This window comes from Cervus elaphus, chromosome 5 (assembly GCF_910594005.1).
Source record: "Cervus elaphus chromosome 5, mCerEla1.1, whole genome shotgun sequence".
Taxonomy (NCBI): domain Eukaryota; kingdom Metazoa; phylum Chordata; class Mammalia; order Artiodactyla; family Cervidae; genus Cervus; species Cervus elaphus.
The window spans coordinates 55,229,992-55,246,728 of record NC_057819.1 but is presented as its reverse complement, the minus strand read 5'-3'; the positions used below and the strand labels follow the sequence as shown (position 1 = coordinate 55,246,728).

General features: G+C 43.3%; 1 protein-coding gene across 3 annotated transcripts in view; it reads left to right on the top strand.

Annotated features, from left to right (window-relative positions):
• The first annotated feature begins 7,624 nt into the window (after positions 1-7,624).
• Positions 7,625-16,737, top strand: part of INPP4B (inositol polyphosphate-4-phosphatase type II B) — an 839,852-nt gene continuing 830,739 nt past the window's right edge. Inside the window, exon 1 of one of the 3 annotated variants that reach the window (XM_043902500.1) lies at positions 7,625-8,023. The gene's annotated coding sequence lies outside the window, so the exon portion shown is untranslated. The remainder of the gene's footprint in view (positions 8,024-16,737) is intronic. The other 2 variants (XM_043902502.1, XM_043902501.1) reach the window with 2 other exon arrangements.

The following is a 16,737-nucleotide window of genomic DNA, read 5'->3' as shown; positions in this document are numbered from 1 at the left end:
AGTGTCATGGGGGTCTCACAGTTTCTCTATGAGGTAGGTACTACTGTCCCCATTTTTCAGATAAAGTGACCCCAAAATTTGAAGGCACTCATCAAAGGTCACCCAACCAGTGAATGGGAACACCATGATTGAGCCCTAATTTGATTCCAAAGTACAAATCTTGTCTTGATGGACAAAAACCAATTGTCTTTTTTTCTCCCCCACATTGAGCAGCTTGAGGATCTTAGTTCCCTGACCAGGGGTCAAAGCCAGTGCGCCCTGCATGGGGAGTGGGAACAAGAGTCTTAACCACTGGACCACCAGGGAAGTCCCACAGAGTAAGTCTTGATGGTGAGGGGTCTCTGGAAATGGATATACACGTTTACTTGGGAGATATAGTTTGGTCCAATTCTGCCTTACTCTGGTGATCAAAATTGGTCTATTCCAGCCTAAGCCAGTTCACAAGGAGATGACAGAGCTTGATTATACCAAGGGAGAAGGGATCCAGGATAGGAAATTGACAGGCATATTGGACGTAGGGAAAATTTTGAAAATAGGGTGAGAAGAATCTGTTTGTATGTTTAAGAGTGGAATGCAAGAGAGAGATGCTGATGAACAAGATATAAGAAAATATTCAGAAATATCACTGCAATCAATGGCCCTGATTGCCACAAGCCTTCCCTACAAATATGTGTGACATGTAAGCTTCTCCTTCATTTTTATGACACTAGTGACATAGTAGGTAATAGAAAGGTATTTGCTTGAAAATGGAGAAGAAGAAAAATAATTAACTCAGATATTTTCATTTTGAAGACTTCTGTTAAAATAAAAAGCTTTTTATTTCTCAAAGCAAAGCAGCATAGTACTGTCACATCCATGGGAATATAGCTATCTTTACCCAGTGATTGTCTATAATTTCTCCATTTATGATTCTATTCTTTCCTGGGATTTACTAAACATAAGCACATGAGCTGTAACTTACAGACACTACTCTTTCAGAAAATAGAATTTCAAATAATACATTAGTGGAAAATTATATATATTAACAGGTATTTTTTTCAGTTAAAAGATATTCTTCATAAAACCAGATTGATAAAACCAGATCCCCTAGGGCATGTATTCTTAGTCTGCATTCAAAGATGGTATGTGCATGCATAGGTTCTCAGTTGCTCAGTCAGGCCTGACTTTTTGTGACCACATGGACTTTAGGTTCATCTGTCCATGGTATTTTCCAAGCAAGAATACTGGAGTGGGTTGCCATTTCTTTCTCCAGGGGATCTCCCCAATCCAGGGATCAAACTCATGTCTCTTGCATCTCCTATACTGGCAGGCGGATTCTTTACCACCGACCCACCTGGGAAGCCCTCATTGTGCTATTCCAAGAGATTTACAGACTTCTTGAAAGTGTGTTAAAAATGTGACGTGTAAAGGATCTGTTCTTAAAAGTCAATAGTCCCTACATCTCAGGTACAAAAAGTGAAAGTTTTCTAAAGTAGAATTAACTTAGAGGCACTCATTTGTACTCAGAAACAGAAAACTTCATCTAGTTTTCTTAGTCCTCTCCAGTCATCTAAACCAAACCTGTCCTGGTTTAAAACTTACCAGTTTGAGATAGTTTTGTTCCCTGTCTTCTTTCTCTCTCACCTCTTGGGTAGTTTGTTGGTCCTGGGGAGATTTTTGGAGCATCATGACATGGGGGGACACGTCTGGGTATTGGTGATCTCTCTCCTCTTCTGCAAAGATGACTTGGCCTCTGTTCTCAGGTGTGAGTGCACACGGCATTGCTCTAGGGCACAGCCACGGACTATTCTGAAATCCCCACTTTGGCTCCATGCTTGCTCTGCGCCATATCACGGAACGGTAGCCACATCTCTGCATACCAGTCCCCAGACCACTCTGATGCTTGTCCTGTGTCTGTTTGCCCTCCTAGGTGGCCTTTTCCATGTCTTGCTGGCTCTCTTTCCCCACTAACTTCCAAGCCTCCTGCAGCTTGCAGGCACCTCTTCATCACCACTTAGGCACAATGAGAAAGCCCAGGGGGCTGGCAAGGCTGTGTGATGCTAGTGGTGAAGAACCTGCCTGCCAATGCATGAGACATGAGAGACGTGGGTTCAGTCCCTGGCTTGGGAAGATCCCCTGGAGGAGGGCATGGCAACCCACTCTAGTATTCTTGCCTGGAGAACCCTTTGGACAGAGGAGCTTGGTGGACTACAGTCCATAGGGTCTCAAAGAGTCAGGCATGACTGAAGTGACTTAAGTGACACGCATGTAAGGTCTGGTAACATTTATATTCCTACTTTATACCATTGTGTTCTGGGTTTTTCTGAAGATTGAGACTTTCCAAATATTCCAATGGGAAAATTGGTCACAAATTTCATTACTCTTGGGCTCTCAATATAAAGGGGTGATCTCTATCTCACCTCCATTCCCAGACTCTTTCTGGAGTTTGATTCATGTCGATTATGGGCTGAATTGTGCCCCTGCCCAATTCATATATTGAAGCCCTAACCCCTCAGAATGTGGCTGTCTATTTGGAGAGAGGGTCTTTACAGAGGTGGTCAGACTAAAGATGAAGCTGTTAGGATGGACTCTAACCCAATCCTACCTGGCCCTTCTAAGAAGAGGAAATTGAGACCAAAAAGAGACACAGCGGTGCTGGCACACAGAAACGCCATGTGAGGACACAGAGGTAAGTGGTCTTCACCAGGCTAAGGAGAGAGGCTCCAGGAGAAGCCAACTCTGCCAGCATCTTGATCTTGGACTTCCAAACTCCAGAACTGTGAGAAATTTATTTCTCTTGTTTGTGCCAGCTAGTTTGTAGCATTTTGTTGCGAGAGTCCTAGCAATGAGCTTCCTAGGTGGCACAGTTGTAATGATTCTGACTGCTAAGCAGGAGACACAGGTTTTATCCCTCGGTTGGGAAGATTCCCTGAAGAAGGGAATGGCAACCCACTCAAGTATTCTTGCCTAGAGAATCCCATGGATTCTCATGGAGCTGAACAGGCCAAAGTCTTTGGGGTCACAAAGGAAGTCCGACATGACTTAGTGACGGAGCAGCAGCAACAGCAGTCCTAGCTTCTCCCCGTTGTTACTTTCTCTGTCCTCAGAGCTCTGTCTTTCCTTACCTCCACTTATTTGGATTCTTCAGGGCAGAAGCTGGGGGTGGTGGCACTCTGTCCTTAAGTTCACATATGCTCCAGCACTCCCCACCCCCAACTATTTTATTTATTTTTTTTGGCTGCATCACATGGCATGCAGGATATTAATTCCCCCACCAGGTATCAAATCCATGCCCCCTGCATTGGGAGCTTGAAATTTTAACCACTGGATCACTAGGAAAGTCCTCCTGACCAATTTTTTGACTTACTGGGCATTTAGAATCTTTTGTTGAAGAATCTGGAGTCCTTGTTTCATTTATTCAGATGTGATTGATTGGAGGAAGTCAAAGGAAACATGATATGTGAAGTTACAGATGTCAAATAAATATGTTATCTATCACCCCACTATAAATATGTGTTCATGCAAACTAGTATATATACAATGGATAAACAACCAGGTCCTATTGTGTAGAAGAGGGAACTATATTCAATACCCTGTAATAAACCATAATGGAAAAGAACATGGAAAAGAACATATGTATAACTGAGTCACTTTGCTGCACAGCTGAAATGAACACAATATTGTAAATCAACTCTGCTTCAATAAAATTCAAAAAAATATGCATGCATCTGCTCATATTTTTTCCTAGGGAAAGTCCACAGCCCTCTTCAAATTCTCAAAGTGGTTTCTGACCAGAAAAAAATGTTACGATTCACCATCCAATTATATTTGATAAATGATTCGATTTCAAATATATGATTTATATACATTTTAGAAATAACTGTTACGTAAATGAGAATGCAGAATGTTTATCTCTGGTAAATGGAAATGATATCACACTCATTTCCTTCAGTTAAAGAAAAAACCTCTAATTTGCCAGGAAAAGAGGTGCTAAAGTAAACTCTCTGTGAAATGCTTGATTCTGTCCTCATGCTCATCTAGTCCCACGTTGAGAGATCATAAAATCATTCTGTTACATTTAGTGGGACCAGTATCTTAGGGTACCCCCCTGAGCAAGAGGCGTTCTCTGTCACTCAGGATTTAAACATGCATACACACTCTCCTCCGCGCCTCCTTCTGCCTTTGTGCCGTTATTCAGAGAACAGCAAATGTTCAGAGGTGCTAGTGGTCAGGGGAGGGGGTCAGGAACTCCTCACCGTGTTGTGGGAATCTTTTCCTTCCCTTCCTGCCTCAGCCCACCACTATTATCCACCTGATTGCTACAGTAGTTGCTATGGGAATTCAACTTGACCATGCCCCCAGCCATGATTGTCTGGATTGGAGTTTGGCAGTCAGTCATGGTACTTCCTGGAGAATTTGGAACTGGCCCATGGGTCATGAAGTTCAAGATGTGTGAGTAATCATGTAATTTAGTGCACACCAGAGAAGCAGAGAAAGTGTATGGGGGGAGGGAGAGCGAAGGAGGAGAGAGAATGGAGCCGGTAGGGTAGGGGGAGAAAAGGAAAGAGAAACTCGTTAATGCATGTCTCTATTTCCAAGTTGTCACTGACACCAAGTTGCATTCTTATCCTTGGGTTCCATGGATAGCTAAGTGTCTTTACATTAGTTCCACCCCTTTTACTGAAGTTGGGTCAAATTTCTACTTCTAATAACATCTCCCATAGATTTAATTACACAAGCTTCCCTGGTGGCTCAGACGGTAAGGCATCTGTCTGCAATGCTGGAGACCCAGGTTCGATCCCTGGGTTGGGAAGATAACCTGGAGAAGAAATGGCAACCCACTTCAGTACTCTTGCCTGGAAAATCCCATGGACAGAGGAACCTGGTAGGCTACAGTCATGGGGTCGCAAAGAGTCGGACACGACTGAGTGACTTTACTTACTTACTTACCCATATGCACACACAAGAGATGATCTTATTGTTGGAATATCAAAACAGCTCTCCTGATACTAAGTTTTTAAAAATTGGGATGAAAACTGACTTGACCTACAAAGTTACCATTAGTATAAATAAACTGATGTGGTAAACAAAAAACCACTATGCCATACTTGGTGCTATATTTTAGAGGAGACTTTTCATGGTGAAGGCTCACAAAAGTGGAGAGTCCTCCTTGTACCATAGCTATCTCATCGGAAATAAAAATCTCCAGGAACAATGAATCTATACAAAGAAAAAGCATGAGCTACTTCCCTGAAAAAGGAGGGTGTGATGCCAGCCCTGCAGATTCTGTGGTGATTTTATTGCTTTAGACGGTAAGATAACTACTGGGAATCATCTTTGACCTGTGTTTCTATAAAGATATATCAAAAGGAAATGAAAACTATTTTGTCCTTCATTGGCAAATGGAGTTATGTTTTGAGGGCACAAGTGGCTAAAAGTCCAAGGTTTGTAAAAGTGGATGCTGAATGAGTTTAATAAGCCATAGAAGAATCTGAATCTGCTAGGCTTATTCAAGAGAAACACTGCCAAATAACTAAAAAAGGTAAATATCAGGCTGATGGATGGGTTTTTAAAATGTCATGTGGTATATGTATTTGCTTCATCCTCTCTGCCTAGAATTTAAACTTCCTAGATGATATGCATAGGTATGTTGCCTTTTTCCCAGCAGCTCTGTGAATGGCCTGTAAAAGGTCTTGGTCAGCATGATGAATGTCTCGGTTCTAATTATAAGAGGGTTTTCTGGGTATCTCACTTTAAGTGTTCATTTCCACAAAGACAGTTGCTGCATCTGTTTTACAGCTCTGTCTTTTAGAACGAAAGGTTTAATCCTTCTGGCACTGTGGCAGTCTTCATGGACACACCTCCCAGCCCCACACACCCACACCCATCCACCCAAATCTCCATTTAAAGTTAGAAGACAGCTATGCCAAACATCTTTTCAATTTAGTGACAAAGCTCTGACACCCTGATGTTCTGATGTTCTTTCACTATTTCTGTATTTTATTAATAAAAAAAAGGCTGAAACTCTTGCCCAGTGAGAAAGTTGCCTCATCTTGCCAGTAGATCTCTACAAACAGGATTTATCCATTGCATCAAGTCCCAAGTATGACAGAGGTTTTTGTTTTTCTTTTCTTGAGAGGAATGTGTTCTGTACTACCCCATGGAGGGGACATTTCACTGTGGAATGGGCTCCTCAGGTGTGATCCATATCCTCGCAGGGCCTGCATGGATTGCTTGCCTATTTTGTTTCGTCTTCTCTCCATCCACCTCACCTGTGATGGTAGCTGAGTGTAGCAGAAAGAGCTTGAAGAGAAAGAAGCGGAAGGGCGCAGGGTGAGAGTGGGCCAAGCAGTTTCTCGTCCATAACGTTTATTCATTCATTCTGTAAACATGTATGGAAGCGACAGCATGTTAAACGTTGTTCGAAGTTCTGAGGAAGACTGATGGCGGGGGCGGGGGGGCAGTCAAAACCAAACACCCAAGTCTCTGCTCTCATCGGTAGAGCTTCGCCTCGAGGGGCAGTTCAGTGCTTGCGGAGTGAAGGGACGCCTAGACGCAGGGCTAACAGCTGGGGCAGCTGCAGCTTCGAGCTTTGTCTAACTGTTGAGTCCTGACTTACCCAAATCGACTTCTCTATCCCAACTTGGGGAGTCCGGTCTCTCTGCCGAACAAACTGTAAGCCGTACCAGCATGCTCACTTCTTTTTTAAAACGTACATTTAAAGTGCTGGTTGGGAGGGGAAAGGTTTGAGGGTGCCCGTCTGGACGGGCGCTCGCCTTCCCGGCAGCCCCGTTACCTTTGAGCCGCAGAGCGGAAACCTCTCCAAGAGAACCGCCAGGTGGCACCTGTAAGGCGCAGATGGGGCGAGCGGTTTGCCCCACACCCCACAACCCGGAATAGCCCGGCTGCGTGCCTTCGCCCGCGGGCTTGTCGGCTAGGCGGTGGAGGAGAGTTAGCCTCCGTACAGACTGCGCGATTACGTCCCCTGTTTTCCCGACACCCCAAACAACGCTGAGTGTAGATCTGTCCCCAAGCGCCCGGGCTGCTCAAGGCATGTCACATGCTTGTTGGGAGCGGCTCGGCCTCAGTCACCGAGCCGCGACGTGGGGGCTGTTGGTGGGTGGCCGGGGACCGAGCTGAGTGGGAAGCCTCGCCAGTGCCCAGGTCTCCTGCCCTCGACTTCATCCCGGGCCGCGGCGGAGCAGTGGCAAGACACAGGGGTCCCAGGGCGGTGGCAGGCAGGAGTCCGGGGAACAGGGGACACCTCCTCCCACTCTCTCCCGACCCCACCTGGGTCTGAGCCAGGATCCGGGGCGCCTCCTCCCGCGGCTTAAAAACCCTGTGGTTTCGGTGGCCCCGGCAGCAGTGTGCCGGCCTCGGGTCACCCCTCCCTAACGCGCTCCGCAGCTGCGAACCCAGCAGCCCAGCCTGGGGACCGTCCCCGCTCGCAGAGGGGCCCAGCAGAGGGCCGGGGAGCGGGGAGGCCACCCACGGAGCACGCGTGTCGGGGTCGTCGTGGATTGGGCGGCCGGGTCACCAACTCCAGTCCATCGGTAGCGGGAAGCGAGCTGCGCCAGTTGCCGTCGCTGCCGCTATTCGGCCGCCGGTGACATTGGGAGGAGACCGCTGGGACAGGGCCGAGGAGGAGGAGGAGGAGGAGCAGGAGCAGGGAGGCTTGGGGCGGGGGGCAGAAAGTAGCGGCTGTGCCAGGGGGCGTGTGAGCAGCGGGAGAGGCGGCCGCGCGGGCGATAACTTCTCCCGGGCGCGCGCGGCCGGTGAGGGAGCTGGGAGCGCGGCGGGACCCGGGAGCCTCGGGAGCCGCCGCCCGCGCCCTGCGCCCTGCGCCGCCGCCGCCGCCGCCGCGCCTCCGGCTCGCTTCCTCCGGGTTCCCAGCCCCGGGTGCTGAGGCTCCGCTCTATAAATAGCAGGTTACTGCTCCTGCTCGGCGCTCACAGGCTCACCAGCGAACGCCGGAAAGTCAGACTAAAAGTGTCTGCTGCTGCTGCTGCTGCCGCCGCCGCCCCCCACTCCGCCTCCGGGAGAGGTAATTACCCGCCGGGGCCCCGAGGGCCGGGTGGGGGCTTTGGTCGGTGGGCTGGATGATGGTGGGGGATCCGCGGAGGGGGCCGTTGGAGCGGGTCTGACTGAGAGCGCGGGGGCACGTCCTGGCTGGGGTGCGGGGGAGAGGCACAGCTTGTCTGTCTGGCATCAAGTTTCTCCGCCTGGCGGCCCCCATAGCCCCATGCAGAACCTCGATCCTGAGGGGTGTGGTGTGGTGCCTGTCCTGGGTTGCCGGGGTACCCCTGACACCCGCGGACCCTCTGGCCGGGAGCCCCTTGGCCGGGGCCGCGCGCCGGTCCAGGTTCGGCGTCAGCCTCACCCCCTCACCCTCGCTCTCTGGGCCCTGCGTTAACTCCGAGCTCTCAGAGCTCCCTGACCTTCCAAGGCTGCGCCCACCCTCGCGGTCCCCGGCTGCGGCCGCCGCGGGGGACGCGCTCTCAGCCCCATCCCGGCCGCTAAGCTGCCGCCGCCGCCCGCCTGGGCAGAAGTCGGCTTCAAGGCAAAGGCAGGGGGTGGGAGGTGGGAGTAAAGATGATTGATACTGGGCTCTCGGTTGGCCCAAGTTTTGTTTTTTCCTAAAGAGCCCCTCTCCATGACCACCCCCATCCCACTCCAAGAAACTCAGTTCTGGCAAAGAAGTCCGGGGTACGTCTCTTCTTGGCCACCACGCATCTCTTGAGAGGTCTCAAGAAAAGGGTTAGAAAGCGAGGGCGGGGGGTCGTGGTCGTGGGGGAGTCGTGTGTGCGGAGGGGAGAATGGTTGGTCGGCGCCTGAAAACTGCGCTGCATAGTCCACGGTCGCGCTGGCCCCTCTGGCAGAGAGCGCCAGGCCGGGGATGTTAGGAGCCAGGGGCTGGTTCCTGAACGGACTTTGGGGCTTGCAGCTGGGATTAAGATCAGGAAGCTGGAGCTCCAGGTACCTGCTTTTGCCTCTCCCGATGCCTCTGAAATCTCCCTTTTAGGGGATGGTTTCTGCCCTTACGCTGTGGAGAGGCACTGGCAGTTACTGTCTGGGGACAAGAGGTTTATAAGGGTGAGGATGTGCATATTGATCAGATTGTTGCTGCTGCTGCCCCAAACTTACTGGAAAAACCTGGGAGGTTTTTCTATTACTCTTGTCTTAAAGATGCAGATTCACTTTGCCTGTCTCCCCCTAACCCCCCGCAGCGGGAGCTAGGTTTCCTCCCTCTTTCTGAGGTGTGTTCCGTGAGGTCATTACATTACGACTTCTCTCCAGGTGTTAAAAAACATTTTGCATATCTCCTTCCTTTCGTGATAGAACTTGTTTGTAAAGGTGTATGAACTAAGTGAAAACCTGGCAGACAGGGGGGTAGATTGTCCTTTTCACCTCAAGAAGGGCACTAGGTAGCTTGTTTGTAAGCGTAGGCTTGCATTTCGAAGACCCTGCTTGTAATAGGGATTGTCTTAATGGATCCTAGAGCAGCAATAGTAGTAATCTGTTTATGCTAAAGCGGGCACATAGGTGCAAAGAACCACAAGGAGGGCAGCTGGCTAGTGCAAGAAGTTAAGTAAAAACAGGACTGGGTAAGTGGGCATTGCCTTACTTAATAGACAAAGAAACGCATTACCTTGTGTTTCTTTCTGATGTACTCCGGTAAGGTAAAGCATTGATGTAAAATTAGAGTAAATGATCAATGGCTTCCTGATATGTACTTGAGCACTAAAAACTGAGCCTCTTGGATCTGTAGTCATGTAAAATGCCACTACAATGGAATGCTTTTTCAGGGTATTTCTTTAAAATGTGATTTAGAACATTGTCCTTGAAAGGTTATGAAATGTGCATGGGAAGAGAGTCTAGATCCTCAGTGTTATTCGGAATACTATGTGCTGGTTGAAATACTGCTCCTATTTTTGAAGACTATTCTCTGTGACTAGGCAGATCAATACTTATTTGTGATAATGACCAGTTAGGATGTACATATTTATAACTGTGTTTTGCTTTTGATCCTTTGATAAAGTATAAGAAAAACCAGAGAGACCAAGCTTAGTCTTGCTCTTCCAGCTATTTAAGGAAACACATGGTCAAAGTTATAGGCAGAAAGTACTTTCTAAATGTTGGGTTTGAGCTTCACTTTGGGGATGCAAATTGACTGAATGACTTCATATCTCATAAGAGTTTTGTCAAAATACTCATAACACAGACTCATCAGTTAAATTTGATTATAAAATAATGCTATTATATTTGACTTGTGTGAAATGGAAAAATCATTAAGCTTAAAGAAAAGACAGATATTTGTTCTAAATTGTGCAAATGGAAAGTAACTCATTTCCTTTCTGAGACCTGGGAGTTTCTTCTAGTACAAGTAATGTTAATCCCCATATGGTGACAGAAGTAACTTTCACTACTTCAAGACAAAACCCAAGAGGGCAATTCTCCTAAAGACAAAGAAAAAAGTGCAGACTGATCTTGTATCTCTTAGCAACCGAATAGATGTCAGTTATCAGGTGACATCTGAGAATACAAAGTTAAAAAAATTATGAGATAATTAGTGAGTGAAATGCTTACTGAATATCTATTATATTTTCTTATTTCATAGTGCAAAATCCCCAGCCAGTACTAATATTATATATACAAATATCATAATTTTTGTAATCTGTGTGGAGTAAATTCTTGTCTTCCATAACCATGGGAATTTTAATAGCTAGAAATGTGCCATTTTAAATAATCTCAAGTTTAATATTAATGTTCATTTATTTGAAAGCTGTACTTGTCTCTTCTGTATTCCATACCTTAATTTTTCAACATGTCCTATTTATCTTTCTGAAGCCCCAGGGAATCTGTTTTATAGCCATTTTGTTACTACTTTTTAATATTGAGTTAGAAATCTTTGATTATAGAGCTCTTTAGGACACATAAATATATGCAGTTTCATATTCAGGCCAAGAAATGAGGTTATCAGACAAATAATTTTAGTTTAAACATTTATTTTCAGGTAAATCCAAATGATGATGCTGTGATTACATTTTTGAATGCAAGATGCACATAGCTTTTGTTTTCGAAAACTTTAAATGTAGTATGCATGTACCTAAAAACATTAAGATATGGGAGAAAATTTTAAGGAATCTTCAGAGTCTCAGGTATAATTGTCATTTGAATTAAGACTTGTTAGTTCATTTACTTTATATGTTTCTATGACCTTGTAGACCCAATAGGAGCATATTAAAATACCTGTGAAGTTTCATTATTTATCTTGTTTGTGTACCTGCATCTACTGTGGAACTTTCCTTACATAAGGCACAATTGTAACCTCTGTCTTACCTCCTAGAAGTAGCTTGTCATACATGGTATACCATAAGGCCCGTGGATTATCCAGTAGTTGCAACTTCAGACTTTTGAATTTTCCAACTGACTTTGTAATTTTACTGAACACTGACAGATATAAGCCCAGCATAGTATGAAGAGTTGAATTTCAATGTAACATGAGTTCTTGAATCATGTTTTCCAAACTGAGTTTCTTAAATTGCAATATTTTGAGTAAATTCTGTCTCCTGCTTTGGAAGCCGTGCGTGCTAGGTGTCCTTACTATGCGGCGGAGGCCTCAAAATAGACCCCAAAATAGACCTCAAAATGACTAAGTGGAACAGACTTGGCAGCATTTATTTGGTTAAGCTGATTAAAGGAAGTCGTGAGAAGTTGTCTAGATCATGTGGCTTTGATCAGAGATTCCTTTGGGAATTATCTAAATTAATGATTTCAAGAGGATGGAGGCAAGGAGAACTTCTCCCTCTGTTACCCCCTCGCCTGCCTGCCTGCCTGCCTCCCTCCCTCCCTCCCTTTCCTTCCTTCCCTCTCTGTCTTCCTTGCTTCCTTTCTTTCTCTTTCTTTCCTTCCTTCTGTTCATTTGTTTATTACCTTTCTTTCCGTCTTTACCGGCCCTTCTGGTTGTTAACATGCAGCCCTGCAACAGGCCTCTTGTTGAAATCAGTGAGCTATGTGCTCTATTTTCAACGTTTCCAAGAATGGAGAAGTTCCTGGGTTATACAGGCAAGCCCTAACACTCACTCTGCTTTTGAGTGATCAGAGTAACAACAACAATGAAAAAAGTTTCCCCAGATCAACATAAAATATAGCTCTTTAAAACTTCCATGTATGAGTTGTCTTAATACAGCCATTGTTTGTAGATGATAAGTACTTTAAAAGGAAAACCTGAGATTTTTCTGGGTCTCAAAAGAGAGTGTGATTTTTTTTTTTTTTAAAGTAAAGCAGCAATGATTTAAAGGGAATCCTCTGAGCATTTTTCACTACACTGAACAAGTGACAGAAATATGAGTCTTTTACTTTTCACCTAAGTTCTTAAGATGAGTAGTTACAGTGCGTTAAGTAGACCAAACTGGGGACTGCCATTGTAAAGCAAATGAAATGTACTCCCTTAACCATAGCCAAGTTCTCTATAACAACCCTTTCTTTAATCCAGTCTTTCACATGTTTCTCATTTCATTTTCTTGGGTCTTTACTCTTCTGGCCAAAAGATCAGAGACAGGCTTGAGCAATTAGCACAACTGAACCACAAAAATTATTCACTGCTGTGAAAACAAAGTATAACTAAAAACCAGAGACATCTTAAACTGAAATGATAACCCACTGATGAGGGGGTCTATGACCTTAAGACAGCTTGAAAGTATCATTTGTGATTATTTAACATCCTATGAAGCCCTTTTGAATATTTTCATATGCCAAACTTGCTAGATAACCACATATTCCACTTTGAGTACTGGTGTATATCACATTCATAATAGAATATGTTACATACTTGATGCATAGTATTAAAAAATAACCTTTTAAAAATTTCATGTCTTCATTAACAAAATCCATAACTTTTTATATTTACTAATCTAATCAAATCTTTTTTACCTAAATTTATGAGACAGTGATGATTTTATGGTATGTGTAATTTCATTTCTCCCTAATAGCCTTCTTCTTTTTAGCAATTATGAATAAATATGTTCTAGAGCTGTCTTTTGGATAAGTTTGCTTTAAAATAGAGCATTTCCTCTTTCCAGAAGGTGTCCATTTGGAGAGGAGACAGTTACCACTAGGTGGCAGTATGCAATGCTTAGTAGCCATGGGTCCTTCTATTAATAATTGCAATATATTTATTATTAAAGCTTTTCTTTTACACAGAATTTATTTATATCATGAGCAAGTTAATGAAATTAAAATCAACAGACAGCTGAATCTTTAGCAGTAGCAGTATATTTAGAAGATCTATTGTTTGTAATACTTTAAAGATTTGTTTGTAATATTTAACACACTCTGCTTTTATGTGAGGTCTGCTTATGTGAGGCATTGCTAGGAGTTAATTGACCTAAACGTGCCAGAATTCTGCTTATGACCGGCTAAGAGAAAGGGAAAGAGAACATTAAGTGAACAGGGTAGAAACCCACCCCTGGCAAATGGTCATTCTAAAATAGACGTTGTATTAACCATTTGCATTAATCTCAATTGTCTCATTAAATGGGCTGAGCAGAATCTTTTTCTAGGTGTTAAAGGATGTAATTGTTTATTTTTCTCTGTCTTATTGCCTTTGGGACAATGCAGAAAAGCAAAAAAAAAAAGCTGCAGATTGTCTCACTGACACTTTGGCAGTTCCCTAATGTCCTCTATAATAGTGATGGCCTGGCCACCACAGTGACCAAATTGGATTAGCCATGTAGCAGTGTAATTTACTTTATTGTGACAGCTGAAATTTATCCAGCCCACTTCTTCTTGGTTAATCTGGATGTCGGCGTCCCTTTCTTTGGCTGAATGGTTAAATCATGGACCAGGGCAGAATTAAAATTTATTCCATCATCTGTGCACCGGAAGGGGACCTATGCATTGGATAGCCACCGGATTCGAACCTCTTCAAGATCAACATGGTAGGTATTTCAGCCATGTTTATTGCGATGCAGCAGTTGTGGGAATGGAAACCAAGGGACAAACTGATCCACATAAAGTGATGTAATTAAGAAATAATACTTCTTTGAAAAAGCATTTTACTATGTAAAATTTTAAACATAATAAAAGAAGAGTACTTTGAGCTTTTACGTTCCCATCAGCCAGCTTCAACAATTGTCAAATCATGGCCATTCGTGTTTCATCTACAATTTCACTCACTATTCCCCTCCCTGCAGTTTTTGGAAGCAAGTCCTAGAAGTTTTATTAAAGCAAATATACTTGTGAAGCTGTTATTTACAAAAATAGGTATCATCTGAAGGGCAATTTTAAAAAATTACTGAAGTAAGAACACTATATATTTCACCTAAAAAAATTAGGAATCTCGGCATGAGATAAATGATGCAAAAATTATAAATTTGTTTCATGAAAATATGGCAGACTGAATAATTAAAGAATAGATTTCAACTTAGGTTCTTGGTCATATTTTTTTTAATCAACAATGGTGTGCAATATTGACTTCCCTAGTGGTCCAGTGGTTAAGAATCTGCCTGCCAGTCCAGGGGACACTGATTTAATCCCTGCTCTTGGGAGATTTCACATGCCACGGGGCAAGTAAGCCAGTGCTCCACAACTACTGAGTCTGCATCCAGCAACTAAGACCTAGTGTAGCCAAAAATAAATACATAAATATATATATTTCAAAAAGCATGCAGTAATGTTCCTTGAACATGGTAGGTAGTTAGGTAGCTATTAGTATGTGCTTGATAGACCAAAGACTGCATTAGGCTTCTTAGATTAAAACCAATATTGATTGTTTGCATACCTTGTCATCACAGTTTTCTCATGTAACATTTTACTTTTGAGAGGCAGAGTGTAGATACCGCAGACCCCTGGCATGCGAGAATTTAGCTTGCATGAGTCAAGATTTTACCATCTGTCTGAAATTACTTACACGTAGTAATCTATAGTTTTGCTGAAGTGTGAATTTAAATCACACAGTCCTGGAAATATCTTTCAGTGAATCCAGTCAATGGCCCAGCAATCATACCACCAGGTTACTTTATGGTCTAGGTGACATGGCAGTTCACTTTCTAGAACTAATTACCCCTGGTGAGTGTGTTTAAGGATTTAGCAATCTGAGAAATTGTTTTGTCCCCTCCTTTGAAAATATCATGAATCTCCTAAAATGTACCTGTTGAATTTTGTGTTGAGTTGAAATTTTAAATGAATAGGATTTCTTCAGATTTCAAAAAAATTGACAGTAACCACTATGTATAAATCTTTGTGATATTATGTAAGAGAAAATATAATTCCATGGTAGAGAAAACAAGTAGTTTGTATCTAAAGAGTTTATGCCATGCCATATTTTTCGTATGTATAAATTATATAGGCAAAAAGCCCCTGTATAATTTTCTTAATACTAGACACACAATTGTTTTGGCTGTTTTGAAATTTACTATAATGTTTTCTTTCCTGGACTGTGTTTTAAAGACTGCCTCCCAATTTGTTCGTCCTATTCATATTCCGATTTCCCATTTTATGTTTTGGGTGGGAGTTAAGAATGATACAAACTCTGAATAGTGTAACAAGAAATAATTGAGCCAGTTGGCTTCCAGTTGATTTCTTTCTTTCTTTCTTTCTTTTTTTTTCTACTCTTCCCCCTGCTGCCCCCAGATTATAAATGTAATAGTTCTCTATTGGGGAAAAAAAGATGGAAAGTAGAGAAAATTCTTAAGAGGCAGAAAAAAATCACTGGAGGACATATTATTAGCATTTTATTGTATTTGTTCCTAGAACCCTGTGATTCTAGAATTTTGGCATTCTACAAAAGTTGAGATTATAGTATGTGCATGTGTGTGTGTGTGTGTGAGAATGTCTTCTGACTTGTTCCACTTAGAATTCTGTTGTTCAATTCAGTGTAGAATTTGATTGAGCACCTCCTGGGTCCTGGGCTTCCTAGGTGGTGCTAATGATAAAGAACCTGCCTGCCAGTACAGGAGACATTAGAGATGTGGGTGTGATCCCTGGGTCAGGAAGATGCCCTGGAGGAGGGCATGGCAACCCACTCCAGCATTCTTGCCTGGAGAATCCTGTGGACAGAGGAGCCTGGTGGGCTACAGTCCATGGGGTCGCAAAGTGTTGGGACACGACTGAAGAGACTTAGCATGCGTGCACGCCTCTGTGCCAGGTACTATGCTAAGCTCCATTCTGGTTGACAGCAATGAATGAAAAAGAAAATCACTTTGCCTGTGCCTGTAAACACTTCTCTAACCTCTTTTTTAATTAAAAATTTTGTTATTATTTAGTTTCTATTTGGTGGTTAGGCATACAAATCACACTCATTAGTGTAGCTATTTCTGCAACTTTGACCTTTACACTATTGGCATTTTTTTCCGTTAACACACTGTGATAAATCTTTTCTGTATGACCTCATTTTCTAATATCCCTTGTCTATCATTTTACTGTTTTATTAGGAATGATTCCTAGAAATAATATACTGAATAAAAGTATGAACCTTTCAAAAATTCATCATACATATTGCCAAACTGCATTTTTTTTTTTAAGACTGCACCCATTTCATTCTCCCTGGAAGTATAATAGTCACAGCTCCATCCTCACCAGCACTGAGGGATATGATTATTTTTTATTAAGTTTGTTATTTGGATTGAGGAAGACAATTGTAACTATCAAACAGAATAAGAACACTTATTGTGCACCTTGTATAGGCCATTCATCACACAAGAACTTTATCTATATTAGCTCATTTAATCTTTGCAACAGCTATTAAGAGGAGGACAC